Raw genomic sequence first — 13944 nt, 5'->3', positions numbered from 1 at the left:
ACTCCCCAAATAGCTACAGCAGCCGGAGTTGAGCCCATCTGGAGCCAGAAGCCAGGAGCATCTTCCAGGTCTCTCAAATGAGTGACTTAGGTCATTCTCCACTGTCTTCCAGGCCACTAGTAGGGAGCTAGATAGGAATTGAATCAGTCTAGATTTAAATGAAAATCCCTATGGGATGCTGGCACTACAGGCAGAAGTTTAGCCACAGTACTGGCCCCATGTTCACTTTTTTTTTTTCTCAGTATATGTTTGGTAACACATTTTTATACCTCAGTATGTCATTTTAGCCACAGAGAGCTTGAAATGAGGTTTTACAATTTATTAAGTTTTAAGAGCTGAAGTTTACATTGCTCAAGAGAGTCAGATAGGGACCAAATGCGGTAGACTAGTGGCTAAGGTTCATGTCTTGCATGCGCTAAGAACCCATAGAGGAACTGCTTTGTATCCCAGCTGCCCCACTTCCCATCCAGCTTCCTACTTGCAGCCTGGGAAGGTGGTATAGAATGGCCTAAAGCCTTGGGACCTGTACCCATGTGGGAGACCTGGAAGAAGCTCCTGGCTCCTGGCTTTGGATTAGCTCACCTCTGGTCATTGCAACCACTTAGGGAGTGAACCAGCAGAGGGAAAAACTTTGTGTCTCCTTCCGTCTGTAAATCTGACTTTCCAATAAAAATGAATACATCTTTTTCTTTCAAAAGACATAATAAATTTGTAACATTACTTTTTGATATCTAACATTCACCAAGAAAACTACAGGCATATCAAAAGTCACACAAAATTGGACCACACAAATCCAGTTACCAGCATCTACTTTACATTCAGTCATTATTTAGGTTGAATCTGGAGATTTTTATTCCATATGTACAGATGGATAGTGTGCCCATTTATTTTCTGGAAAATATGGCTACCATTTAGACAAAATGACTGGTCTGTGTCAGCTCTATTGACATTGGTTTAGTGCATATGTAATTTAGAATTTTTTAGGGCAGGCCCGGCGGTGTGGCCTAGTGGCTAAAGTCCTTGCCTTGAACGCCCCTTGATCCCACATGGGCACCAGTTCTAATCCCAGCAGCTCCACTTCCCATCCAGTTCCCTGTTTGTGCCTGGGAAAGCAGATGAGGACGGCCCAACACTTTGGGACCCTGCACCCATTTGCAAGACCTGGAAGAGTTTCCTAGATCCTGGCTTCAGATCAGCACAGCACCGGCCATTGCAGTCACTTGGGGAGTGAATCATCGCACAGATCTTCCTCTCTGTCTCTCTTGCTCTCTGTATATCTGACTTTGCAACAAAAATTAAGAAATCTTTTTTAAAAAAAGAATTTTTAAAAAACTTTACTATTCTTTCAATTGAAATGGAAATGACACAATTTGAACATCATTTGATTCCCCATCTCAAGCAGATGTCTAAACCCCAAGTGTTAATGGTTCAGAAGGTTGGTAACTTTATTAAGTTACCTCAAGAAAAGCCTGCCTCCAAATTGAGACAACACAAAATTCAATTATAGAATTTGAAAACTAAATTCTGAACACTTATTTTAGGCCCCCTGTTTTGTAGATTTAGAATCTCTATTTTGTAGTGGTAAATTGCATGTCTTATTTGCAGCTTAGAAACTATTTTATACTCCATTGGTTGAGTATGTTGATGAAAGATATTTAAGAGATTTTGAATTAAATTTAACTGAAATTTTTAGAAAAATAGTTCAAGACATGTATGTGAATGTATGAAGTATCTTTTCAAATAATGCCACTATTTCTAGAATCTTGGTGGAATCTGGATAAAAATGGGAGAATTGAAACACAGTATTATTTTTCATTCAACATCAATTTTATTCCAAACATTTTATTCACTTTGTGTCATATAATACATCTGTACACATGTGTATGCATATGTGTTTATTTAATAAATTTTATTTGAACCTATTCTCATTTTTAAAATTTGAAAACTGCAGTTTCTTGGATGAATGAGTACCAAAATATGTGTCCAGCTATGTTAATTACGATATTTATTAAATAGATTTAGAAGATATTTTTGAGACCATACAAACACCTTAGTTTTCATAAATGATTCGCCCACCAGGTTGAGCCTTCAGTAGTGCTATTTGTCCGAAACTGCTGTTACTGCAGTGTAGACTTCCAATGATTTCGTTTCTTGCAACCTTTATTTACTATTAAAAAATTTTAGAAGATTGATTTTATTTTTATTTCAGAGTCAGATATAGAGAGAGGAGGAGAGACAGAGTAAGATCTTCCATCCAATATTAAAATTTTACATAAAGGAAAACTTGTTCCTTCTCTCCCCTATATTTATCCATTCAATTTTGTTTTAATTTTAACCCACAGATATTTATTCTCAGTTCTGTATTATAACACTATCATAACAAGTATCTGATCAAATTATTACAGCTTTAATACTAAGGAGCTGTTTTTGATTAAGCTTTGTGTGTTTTGGCATTTCGCTACAAAATGTTCCAGATACCTGATTCACAAGCTGTTTCTGTGAACTCATCTTGTAACTTCTCTGACTCAGCCCTAGAAGCCAGCGTTTCACCAAGGGACCCTGCTTCCTTCTAATTGGAGAATGGAATTTAGAAACTAAGAGGATGATCGGTGTGCTGCCTCCTGCAGAGCATCACTGTTTTAGGCGGTCTCATGGGAGACAGGATCTATGTGGGAACTTCAGAAAGTTCACGGAAAAGTGAAATTAAAATCCACATTTCTTTGAGGGTAAACATCCAGCCTGCTAGTTAACACAATGTTTAAGGCACCTACGTCACAGAACAGCGTTGAATTCCATCCAATGCCAGGCTCCAGCCCTGATTCCAGCTTTCTGCTTAATGCAGACTGTGGGAGGCAGCAATCAAATCCTGGTGTTACAGGCGTTAGAGAGTGAACAGGGACTGGAAGATCTCCATGTATGTCTGCTTCCTATGTCTCTCTAACTTTCAGATAAATAAGCATAAATTAGTCATTGTTTTAAAATGTACTGATCTTGATAATAAACTGTAACGTGACCTGAAAGTGCATTATTCTGAACTCTTGTCAGCTCTGCAAGTTTTTAATGATCACATGTATCACCTGAGAAACCTTCTTAGCCCTCAGACTCTAAGTCAGTAGGAGTGGAGAAAGGCCTGAGCCCGTGTGCTTTTATGACCCCACCAGGTGATGCCAATGCTGCGGGTGTGTAGGACCTATGGAGTAGTAATGCTGCAGACTATATAGGCATCATTGTTTGAGCAGTTTAGCTGCCTGTGTCCTTGGTCCCCCAAACTGGCTCCGCTCTTTATCCGTGAATCAGAATGCTTCATTCCATGACCTATTCCAAACTCAAAGAATCCGAGTGCCACTCAAATTGGCAGCTCTTTTCTTTATTTCTACATTTTCTTTTCAGTTCCATGATACAAACAAGGTAAGTTTATATCATTTGCAAATCAAGTTAGTTATGTTTGATAAATGGGAATGGGATGCCATCTCTTTCACCTTCTTTTCATTCTTTAGTAGTTTGGAGAAAAAGAGAAGAATTTCAGAAACATGTTATTTGCTATAATACATTCATGTCTCACTGACATACAGCAGATTCCTCACTGTGAACTCTTCCAATTTCAATTTAGTATTAATTTTGATTTGCTTTTTTAAAATATATTAAACCAAGGAAAACACTTGTGGAGTCTATTACTCGAGTGGTGGACTCACACTGTGATCAGAGGCAGATGCTTTAGGGAATAGCAGCCTCATTCTGTGATTTATGACCATTCTTGGTAGGGGTTTGGGTGAAGTGGGGAGAGACACCAGGAGTGACAAAAGAACCGAAAAAATACGTGAAGAGCATTGCAGTCTTGCAGCCTTGTGTGCTAACTGCAATCCACAAATCTCAGAAACAATATAAAGGCAAGCGATGTTAGCTGACTTCCGTTTGATGCTCTTCAAAATTATTTTTCATTCATTTGTTCATCTATTTGTTCGTCTATCCCCATGAGTACATTTATTAGAGTTTTTACTCTGAAAAAAAAGCATCCTAATGGGAATGGGACCAAACTGAAGAGAACCTCTACCTTGAATTGGCTGTGGGTGAAAATGCTGGCTATGAAAAACACTCAGGTGAATGCAGTCCACCATGGCAAAACTTACAGCTGAAGTTTATTTGTGCTGTAATAAATGGAAAGAAGTTACTCAGGTAAGAAAAGGAGAACAGGGAAAGAGGTGTAAAGTAAGAGAAGGGAGTTGAAAACACAGTTATTTTTATGACATTCTAAGAAAAGAGATTAGCATGTGCAAAACCCAAATCTTGAGAATAACATAATTCATTACTCTAACCTCAACTTGCCCCATCTTTTCTTTTCCTGGGATTTCGAATTTAGTGCTGTCAGCATGATCTACGTGGTTACTCTGATCAAAAGCAGGAATAATGCTGTCTGCTCCCACGCTTGAGTGACAATGCAGGTGAGTTTAGTATCTATTGTGATGTCTACTGTCAGTCCCCACTAGATGGACAGGAACTCCAGTCATCCCTGTCCTAGTCTGTCACACTGTGAGCCTGGACTCTGGCAAGACTTCCCTCAGATATTAATTTTAGAGTGGTTGACGCTACGTTTATTCTAGCAATCAAGACTCAGGTTAGGATTCCTGGTGTCTCCGTTTTGTGATGCCAGGATTGCTTTCTCAGATCTGGCTCCAAATTCTAGCTTCCTGCCTTGGGACCAGTAATGATGGCTCAAGTAGTTAGGCTCCTGCCAGCTGTGTGTGAATTGACTCAGCCCCAACCACTGCAGGTCAGGACAATCTGGCCAGATGTGTAGGGGGGGGATCTCTTTTCTCCCCTGGCCTATAATATAAGTAAATTTTAAAATGTTTTATAAATAGCCATTAAAAATATTTTCTAGAAAAGAATATTTTATAAGCTTCTGATAGTAAGAGTTGGCTCAAGTACATTTGCTTGGTCTGCCATGGCTCTTCAATGGAAGTATCTCCTGTGCCTCTTGCTTCCCCATTTGGCAGGCGTGCCTGCCAATCCATCACTGGTGAATCAGTTGTGTTCTAGATCTTTGCTAAAAATTAGCTAACTGCATAACTGTATAACTGTGTTATACTCCCTAAGATCTCCTCAAATCCAGGTTAAAATTTCCTGCCATTGCTGCACTTTGTAATGCACTATGTGCATAATGAAAATATGTAAATCGATGCCTGGTGAATTCTTGTGTCTTTACAACATAGCATGATACTCGGCCCCTGATAGAAACTATGTGCATATTGACTGACATGACCAATGTTTTCCAATACAATTGGCATATACGGTATTAAAGGAAGAAAAATGCAGTATGTACCATACTAAGATAAATAATCTAGGGCAGTAGTTCTAAAATTGTGAGCATTATTAGACCAGCAATACAAGCATCATCTTGCAATGTGACATAACTATATAATCTCAAACTCTACTCCAGACATTCTGAACTAGAAAACATGAGGACGGGGTCTAGAAATCTGTTTTAATGATCTACCTAGGTGATTCTAATCCATACTAAAATTTGAGAAACAACTTAATGTTAAAGAAACCTAGAGACCTAGTAGCTAAGTCCTCGCCTTGCATGTGCTGGGATCCCTTATGGGCACCTGTTTTGGTCCCGCTCCTCCACTTTCTTTCATGCTCCCTGCTGGCAGCCTGGGAAAGTAGTAGAGGATGGTCCACAGCCATGAGACCCTGCACCTGCATGGGAGACTCAGAAGCTTCTGGTTCCCAGCTTTGGATTGGCTCAACCTTGGCTGTTACAGCCACTTGAGGAGTGAACCAATGGATGGAAGATCTTTCTCTCTGTATCTCCTTCTCTATATATATCTGCCTTTCCAATAGCAATAAACACATCTTAAAGAAGAAGAAAAGAAAGAAACCCAGGGGCAGGGCCAGCTTGGTGGCATGGCAAGCTAACCCTCTGCCTACACTGTCAGCATGGCATATGGGCACCAGTTCAAGTTCTGACTCTTTTACCTGTGATCCAGTTCCCTGCTTATGGTTTTGAAAAGCAGCAGAAGATGGCTCAAGTCTTTGGTTTCCTAAATCCACATGGGAAACCTAGCCCAGCTCCATCTCTTGCAGCCATGTGGGGAATAAGCCAGCAGATAAATAATTCATTCTCATTCTCTCTCTCTCTCTCTCTCTCTCTCTCCCTCTCTCTCCTTCCTCTCTGTAACTCTGCTTTTCAAATAAATAAAATAAACTTTTTTTTAAAAAGGTGTTCCAGAAGAGAAAATACATCTTAACAAGCCTAGAAGAGACAGGTTTCCCCACTAAAGGGATTAAATGAAGAAAGCTGGCTGCTTTCTGAGCCACAAAAGGGAACCAGCTCCAGTGAAGCTGAAGAGCAGTTACTCTGAGTGAGTATATACATAGCCACACAATCGGTATAGCACACAATTGCTGTTTAAGGGATCATGGGAGTTGCTTAAAGGCACCAAAGTCATTAGTTAAGAAAGTCACCATTTCAAATAATAAGTGTTTTAAGACAGATTGGCATGGGCCTGGTACGATAGTGTAGTGGTTAAAGTCTTTGCCTTGCACACACTGGGATCCCATATGGGCACTGGTTCTAATCCCAGCAGCCCTGCTTCCCATCTAGCTCCCTGCCTGAGGCCTGGGAAAGCAGTCGAGGACGGCCCAAAGCCTTGGGACCCAGCACGCGAGTGGGAGACCCAGAAGAAGCTCCTGGCTCCTGGCTTTGGATTGGCACAGCTCCAGCTGATGCAGCCGCTTGAGGAGTGAATCATCTGATGGAAGATCTTCCTCTCTGTCTCTCCTATTCTCTGTATATCTGCCTTTCCAATAAAAATAAATAAATCTTTTTTAAAAAAAAAAAAGAAGGCAGGTTGGCATATGAAAGCAGATATCTGGGGCTAGTCTGTGACGTAGTGGGAGAACCTGCAGCCTTGCACTGCCAGCATCCATTTGGGAAATCACCTGAGACATGATTTCTCCATTTCTAATCCATCCTCCTGATAATGTGCCTAGGAAAACACAGGATGGCCCAAACACTTGAGCCCTGCACCTACTTGGAAGCTCAGGCAGAAACTTTGGCTTTGGCCTGTCTGAGCCCAGGTCACTGTGATCATTTGGAGAATGAAGACACTTCCTTTCTCTGTAACTCTTTCATGTAAAAAGAGTAAAAAAATCTGCTGGTAGAAATGAGGAGACATAATTGCACAGACTTTGCCTCTGGTTCTTCATTAATGCTTGTGGAATTCATTGAATACATTGATTGAATTTTAGGTAGTGAGAGAAAGAAATAAGAGGGATTCCTGGGCATTGAAAGCATCAGATCTGTCTATCGCTCTTATAGAATAACAACAAATAGGTGTGTGTATGTATGCTTGTAGAAGTGTTCTCTGTGTATATAAGTGTGTGTATAGTATGTTTACTATATTTGACAAGTATCACGTAAATACGTGCATTTATATGATCCAAGATTATGCATATGAAAGGACTCTGGCCCATAGGGGCTCTAGTCTAGTTTAGGTTCATACCTGTGCATGTATTGAGTAGATATTTTATATATGTGTATTTATGTATATGCTATATATATGGATGTGATCATTTATACAGACCTGCATGCAGCAGATCAAATGATAGACTGATAGAGCAGAAGAATGATAAGAGGCTGGTGATCTTCCTCCTAAAGAAAGGAACCTGTTTTCCAAAGGTCAAGTAAAGTCTTTGGTTGATCCTGGGGTCATCAGAATTACAGGAAAAGCATCTTGTCCCTAAGCGGGGCAGGAGGGTTTGTCCCAGAAGAATATTATACATCAGAGGTTGAAGTGTCAGCCACGCTAGCCAGCACCTGTAAGAGTTGCTACTGGGCACACCTAGTGGAGATAGCGCTGGAGATGAGAAGGCTCGCATTGCCTTACTTTACAAGAAAGACCCTATGCTACACACAAGCTCATGTGACTGAAATGAAAGCAAAAGAGGCTTGTTTAGACTTTACTCTCTCAGTCCCTCACAGAAAATGTGAATGATAGAGTTGCCATCATCTGAAAGCTGATTTGGAAATGGAAAGGCTTCCTTATCGCAGACCCCATGACTTACCAGAGAATCTCTGATATCTATTTCTCCTAATGTTTTCCAAGGAAAATTGCTGATCAAAGTTCTTTTCTTCCCAGAGGTGTGTTCCTTCCAGCTCAGAGATGAGGGGTATCTCTAGATACCCAGAGGACATTTATAGTCAGTTCCCAAGTGGCTCTTATTCTCTGGATTACAAATGAAAATTATCTCTTAACTGTCAATGTAGCATCTTCCAGCAGCATGAAATTCTGTCAAACAGAAATTGAAGATGAATAAAGCAAAGATGCTCACTCAGGATTATTCCTATTGTGAAGCAGCGGTGCTCTGCACGGACGAGTCTACACCCTAATAGTAGACTTAGGGAAACAGAAACATCCTGGTTTTCAAAATGCCCCTGTGTGCCTTGTTACAGGAAGTCACAGTGATTGAATAAACTGACAAACGCTGTAAGCATATGCAGTGAGCTAACTGTGCAGCACTCCAGGGCAGGATTATGAAGGATCCATGTGCATTTTGGGGGGTAATCAGTTATCATAATTCCATTGGTAATTTATGTTTGCATGAAAATGCAGTTTTTAAGCCATTGCTAGGATTTGAGGAGCAGGTACAACCTGCTTTCTTTTTGTCAAACTCCAGGGAATTGCAGCATGTCTGTTCAGCGATAATGAATGTCCACATCATTGATTGGCTGGTTTTGAGGAATACATAGTTACCTTGTACAAGGGTTACCCTTAGAGAACATGTCTGATGCAAATATGCAAAACTGTCCTTGTCCCATGAGGATTCATTCTAAATAGACACACCGCTTATTTGAGTTGAAGTTGAGGTCTAGAATGAAATGAAATGTTCGAAAGGATATAAATAAATTTCAAACAATTATGAACTAATTATGGCAGTATCCTCCCCACCCCCAGCTGTCATTTGGAAAATACTCTTAAGTTTTCTCTTTGAGATTGGGTTCCTATGCATTTTTTTTTCAAGAAAGACTCATCATTTCACCACAGTTGAAAAGAGATTTATGTATAAAACTCAAGAGCCACTAACATGCTATATTAAGATATTTAAGAAGTTCTCAACCTTGTCTGTGGAATGTAGGGAAAATGATATCCTAGTCTCAAAATTTCAATTCAGTTTTCAATTGCTTTTTTTTTAACAATAGTAAATAGCAAATAGTAAGAAAAATATTTTACTTGGAGAACTACACATAATTTCCCTGTATTACACAATTGACAAAATTTTGTTTCTTCTTGTTCTTATTGTTAATGGACTGATATTTTCTATCCTATTCTGTACTAATGCATCTCATTTATAACATGCTAATCTTCATATCATGATCCATATGTCTAAAAAGAAGTGCCTTATTTGCTTGAAATACAGTGTCAGTGTGAGAGTATGACAGGTGCATACTGCTTACTTAATTTATATGAGTTACAAATAAACGTGTTTAATCAAATATCATAAAGGATTAACTTAGCACATTTGTATTTGTTTTTTGTCATACACACACAGAGGGAGAGAGAGAGGTATCTTCCATCCGCTGGTTAGCTTCTACAAGGCCACAGTGACTAGAACGAGCTCAGTCCAAAAGCAGGAGCTTGGAACTGCATCCTTACAGGGGCTCAAGTCCACAGCCGTCAGTAATCATCTCAGGGACATAAGCAGGGAGGCTACATTGAAAGTGGAGTGCTAGGAGTCAGACTGGTATTCAAATATGGGGCACCAACATGGAAAGCTGTGACTTAACCCCTGTACCACTATGCTGGCTCCAATTTGAACAATACTTAAATCTCACTTTGATCTATTAACAGGCAGAGTCAATATTGTGGAGTTTGTCTAAGCTCTAAGATAGAAATCATCCTCTGTAGGAAAAAAAAAAAGAAAACAGAAGAAGGAAAAAAATAGGGAAAATAGAGTGTATATTACTTTGGACACTTAATTACATCTGTCTGCTGGTAGTGACATTTTTTCTTAAACATTTTTACTTGAAATTTTCAAGTTCTAAGAAAATTAACAATAAGCAATCTATCTTTAAATAACTTTGACTTTTAGAGTGTACTTTTAATGAGACATTTGGAGGAAGAAGGGTAATTGACACATCGTGTGAACAAATCACTCATGTGTTTTCTAAATTAATAGGAGCAACTATAGGTCAAGACTAGCTTGGGGGGGAGGCACATGCATTCAAGCTGAAAATTTCTCTTAAGGTGGCATCATGGCATCAAATACCTTGGATGAATTCAATTAGATAATCACAGATGGTTGCCAGACAGGCAGAAGAAACTTTCATTTCACAAACAAATGTCACAGCTAAGAAAATATGAACTTTGGGAAGTTGAGGATGGTTCCATGCGAAGAAGAACTTCTGTTTTCAGCACAATTTTGTGGTACCAGATCAGGAAATGTGGTGTCCCATGGGGGGAAACTTCGCAATCAGAGATCTTCAGCAATGAGTGATAGGTCATCATTCCAGCACTGCTGCATGAGGGTCTCGTGGGTCAACTCGAAGACTTCTAAAAAACCTGACAAAGAGGCCGAGCAAGGTGGCAGAGAGTGAGATGTTCCAGTAATTTGAACATGGAGGCATCTTTGCAAGAGCTTCAGAAATAGGGTAAGAGACCGTGGTGCCTGATTTGGGGATGATAACAGAATGCACTGAAGAAAGCATAAAAGAAGAGAGTTCCCAGCCCCAGCTAGGCAGAGAGGCAGACACCTTCCACGTAGAAGAGAGAGAAGGAATGTTAGACAAAAACCCAGTGCCAAGAAAAATTCAAACAAAACACTACACACACTTTCAGATAGAGCTCTGTGCAGCATACCAGGTCAATCCCCTCAGAATAAGCCTTGAAACCCCCTCAAGCCCAGACAGCCAAGAGGTCACCTCTACCACTGTTCCCCAACTTCTAGTAGGCAGCAGAGTGCAGCTGCTAAAGAGGAGAGGGAAGCGGGAACTTAGCACTTGGGGAACTGTAAAACTATCTGATAAAGAACAAAGGTCTGTCCACCCAGACTGAGGCTGTAGACCTAGCAACAAGTGATAGCCTTTACTCCTGTAGAGTAGAAGTCTTTTGTGTATATCCCTTCCAACCTCAGCTGAGCCAAGACCATGCAAGGCACAGAGATGATAATACCTAAGTGTTGCCAGCCTGTGAGGCCAAGGCCTTTGTCACCCATGCCCCAGGCTTGTGCAAATGGCAAGGAACCACAAGGCTGTATCTAGGAACTTGGTGTCAGGCCAGTAAAACCTGGAATTGGGAAGGTTGTAAAAGCTCCAGGTCAGGGGCTGGGGATAGAGACCCTGAACTTGCCCTGGTACTGAGTCTGTTGAGACCAGTTTAATTGGACTGCCACACCAGCCAGCATCATCTTAGCTTGCCGCAGCGCTTTGTGTTATGAGTCATCCTCACAGCAGCAGGGACTTTTGTCCTTTGCTTGTGCTGTGCTGGTCTTGGTGGGTGCTGGTGTGACCTTGCATTGGTGACCAAAGCATGAGGCATCTGGGCTACTCCAACCCCAACAAGAAGCTTGTAGAGATAGAACACCCCTTTTTGGATACTTACTGAGTTCATCCCTAACAATAAACCAGTTGTAGATTTGGGAAACCTCTGGGTTTGGGACACCTTCTCATGCTCTAACACCAACCCACAGCAAAAGTAGACTAGTGACACAACTTGAGTTGGAGTGCCATCTAGTGTTGAATTACTAGAAGTACTCTAGGATTACAAAAAAAAAATAAGCTGACTAGACAAAATCTCTGAAAGCCAGAGTATGAACACAAAGGGAAAAAAATCTCATCTCTCAAAGTGTGGGCAATGCATCATGGATATTCAGTGAGCCTACTGCATCTAACAAACAAAATAAGGTGCCAGAAGCCAACCAGAAAGCAAGTGACATTTGCAAAATCTTGAATGAAGAATTCAAGATCCTAAATGCAAAATCAATGAATTTCAAGAGATTAGAAAAAATGATTTAATGAGTTACCTGAGAGATGAGAAAAAGTCCCTAGAAAAACTGGAGTACTAGATTCAAAGAGAAGCATATTTATACCAATAAATAACATTAAAAATCCCACAGGTGTAGCTTTTTAGTTGTATTATCTAAAGAATGTAACTTGATTTTTCCATTTATACTTTGGGAAGTCACCTTCATGATATTTTTTGAATATTTCCAATTGTGTTAGTGGCTCATAACTATTTTTGCATAACGGAGTCCTTAAGTCTCTTAAGAAAATAGACATATATGCATACATATAGAAAAACCACACAATCTTTTGCAAGCAAGCTGAGGCTTCAGAAACCCTGCAGGCCATCCAGAGTTAATACACTTAGATGTGAGACACGTGTAGTATTTGACCTTGTGTGAAAATCCAGCTTTTCTGCTATTTTAAGTTCATCAGAGTTAAATGCACAGATACTTGACACTCAGTTGGACAACAGTGGGGAGGAGAAATCATACTGTAAATGTTGCATAGAGTGGTCATGAAATCCCAATAGCCCATAATATTTACTTTAACAATTAAAAACAAATAACTCAGAATTATGCAAAACCATCTCTGCATATGTTGTTTATTTGTTGTTTGTTTTTTAATCAGCCCAAGAAAGTATGTTTTGGAAGAATGAAGTACTGGTTTGGGTATTTCTCAAATAAGAGAAAAAGTTGCTCTTCATGTTCCAACAAGTCATGCCAAAAAAGCCAAATTATGTTTTCTTGAAGTCTCCAAAATTTTCTTTTCCTGGGTGAAGACAAAATTGAAATTCGTCCTAGAGAAACCCTAGAGGGTTTGTCAATTCTGAGACACAAAGAGCCATCCTATCAGGCTCGTACAGTGACCCACCATTCTCCCTTCCTGCTGATGACAGAACACCCACTCTTTTCTCTATCCGATCTTGTGTCATGGGGTCACTTTGTTATTATTCCTGCTGTTGGAAAGCTATTTTCAGTGGGAAAACAGCAAACAATATCTAATCCATGACAAAGATGCTGCAGATCTCATAGGCAACAGCTTGCATTCCCTGATCCTATCATAGGAAGGCTATTACAGCTACACCGTAACATCATGAGCTACAATAATCATTGCTCTGTATTATCATAATTCATAATAAAATTTCTGCATTAGTGTTAAAATCTGAATTATCAGATACATTCAGATTCAATAAAATAAATTCCATGGAGACTTGATACACTATGTCATTCCACTTTAAGCAGCAGAAGATATAAAAAAGTAAGTATCTATTCTGAAAGGCTGAGACCTGCATCTGCGGTTGTGTGTATGTGTTCATATACTATATATATAATGAATTTAATAAGAGCATGCCTTTTAAAATATATATCTAACTAAATCAAGAGATTGGCCCAAAGCCCATTTACTTACTATAAATTCTTTTCTTTTAAGATTTATTTATTTTTATTTGAAAGGCAGACTTACTGAGAGAGGAAGAGAGAAAAAAAGATCTTCCATCAGCTGGTTCACTCCCCAAGTGACCACAATGGCCAGAGCTGCGTTGATCTGAAGCCAGGTGCATCTTCCGGTTCTCCAACATGGATGCAGGGTCCCAAGGATTTGGCTCGTCCTCTACTGCTTTCCCAGGTCACAAGCAGGGAGCTGGATGGGAAGTGGAGCAGCTGGAACATGAACCACTGTCCATTTGGATCCTGGTGCATGCAAGGTAAGGATTTCAGCCACTAGGCTACCATGTTGAACCCCACTGTAAATTCTTGACCTTTAAAGAATATGTGACAATCACATCTACCATAATAGAAAATAAAATACTGAAACAGAGAGTAAAATTACTGTACCTAGTAGCAGAAAATGATTTAAGTAGAAAAGCAACAATAAGTTCTAAAAATCTGCTTGTCATTCAATTATGAGTGTTTTTGCTAATATACAAGTCAATATAAAAA

The sequence above is a fragment of the Ochotona curzoniae genome, unplaced genomic scaffold (genome assembly GCF_017591425.1).
Source record: "Ochotona curzoniae isolate NIBS_2020 unplaced genomic scaffold, NIBS_Ocur_1.0 contig_3190, whole genome shotgun sequence".
NCBI classification, from domain to species: domain Eukaryota; kingdom Metazoa; phylum Chordata; class Mammalia; order Lagomorpha; family Ochotonidae; genus Ochotona; species Ochotona curzoniae.
This window is presented reverse-complemented; position numbering follows the sequence as displayed.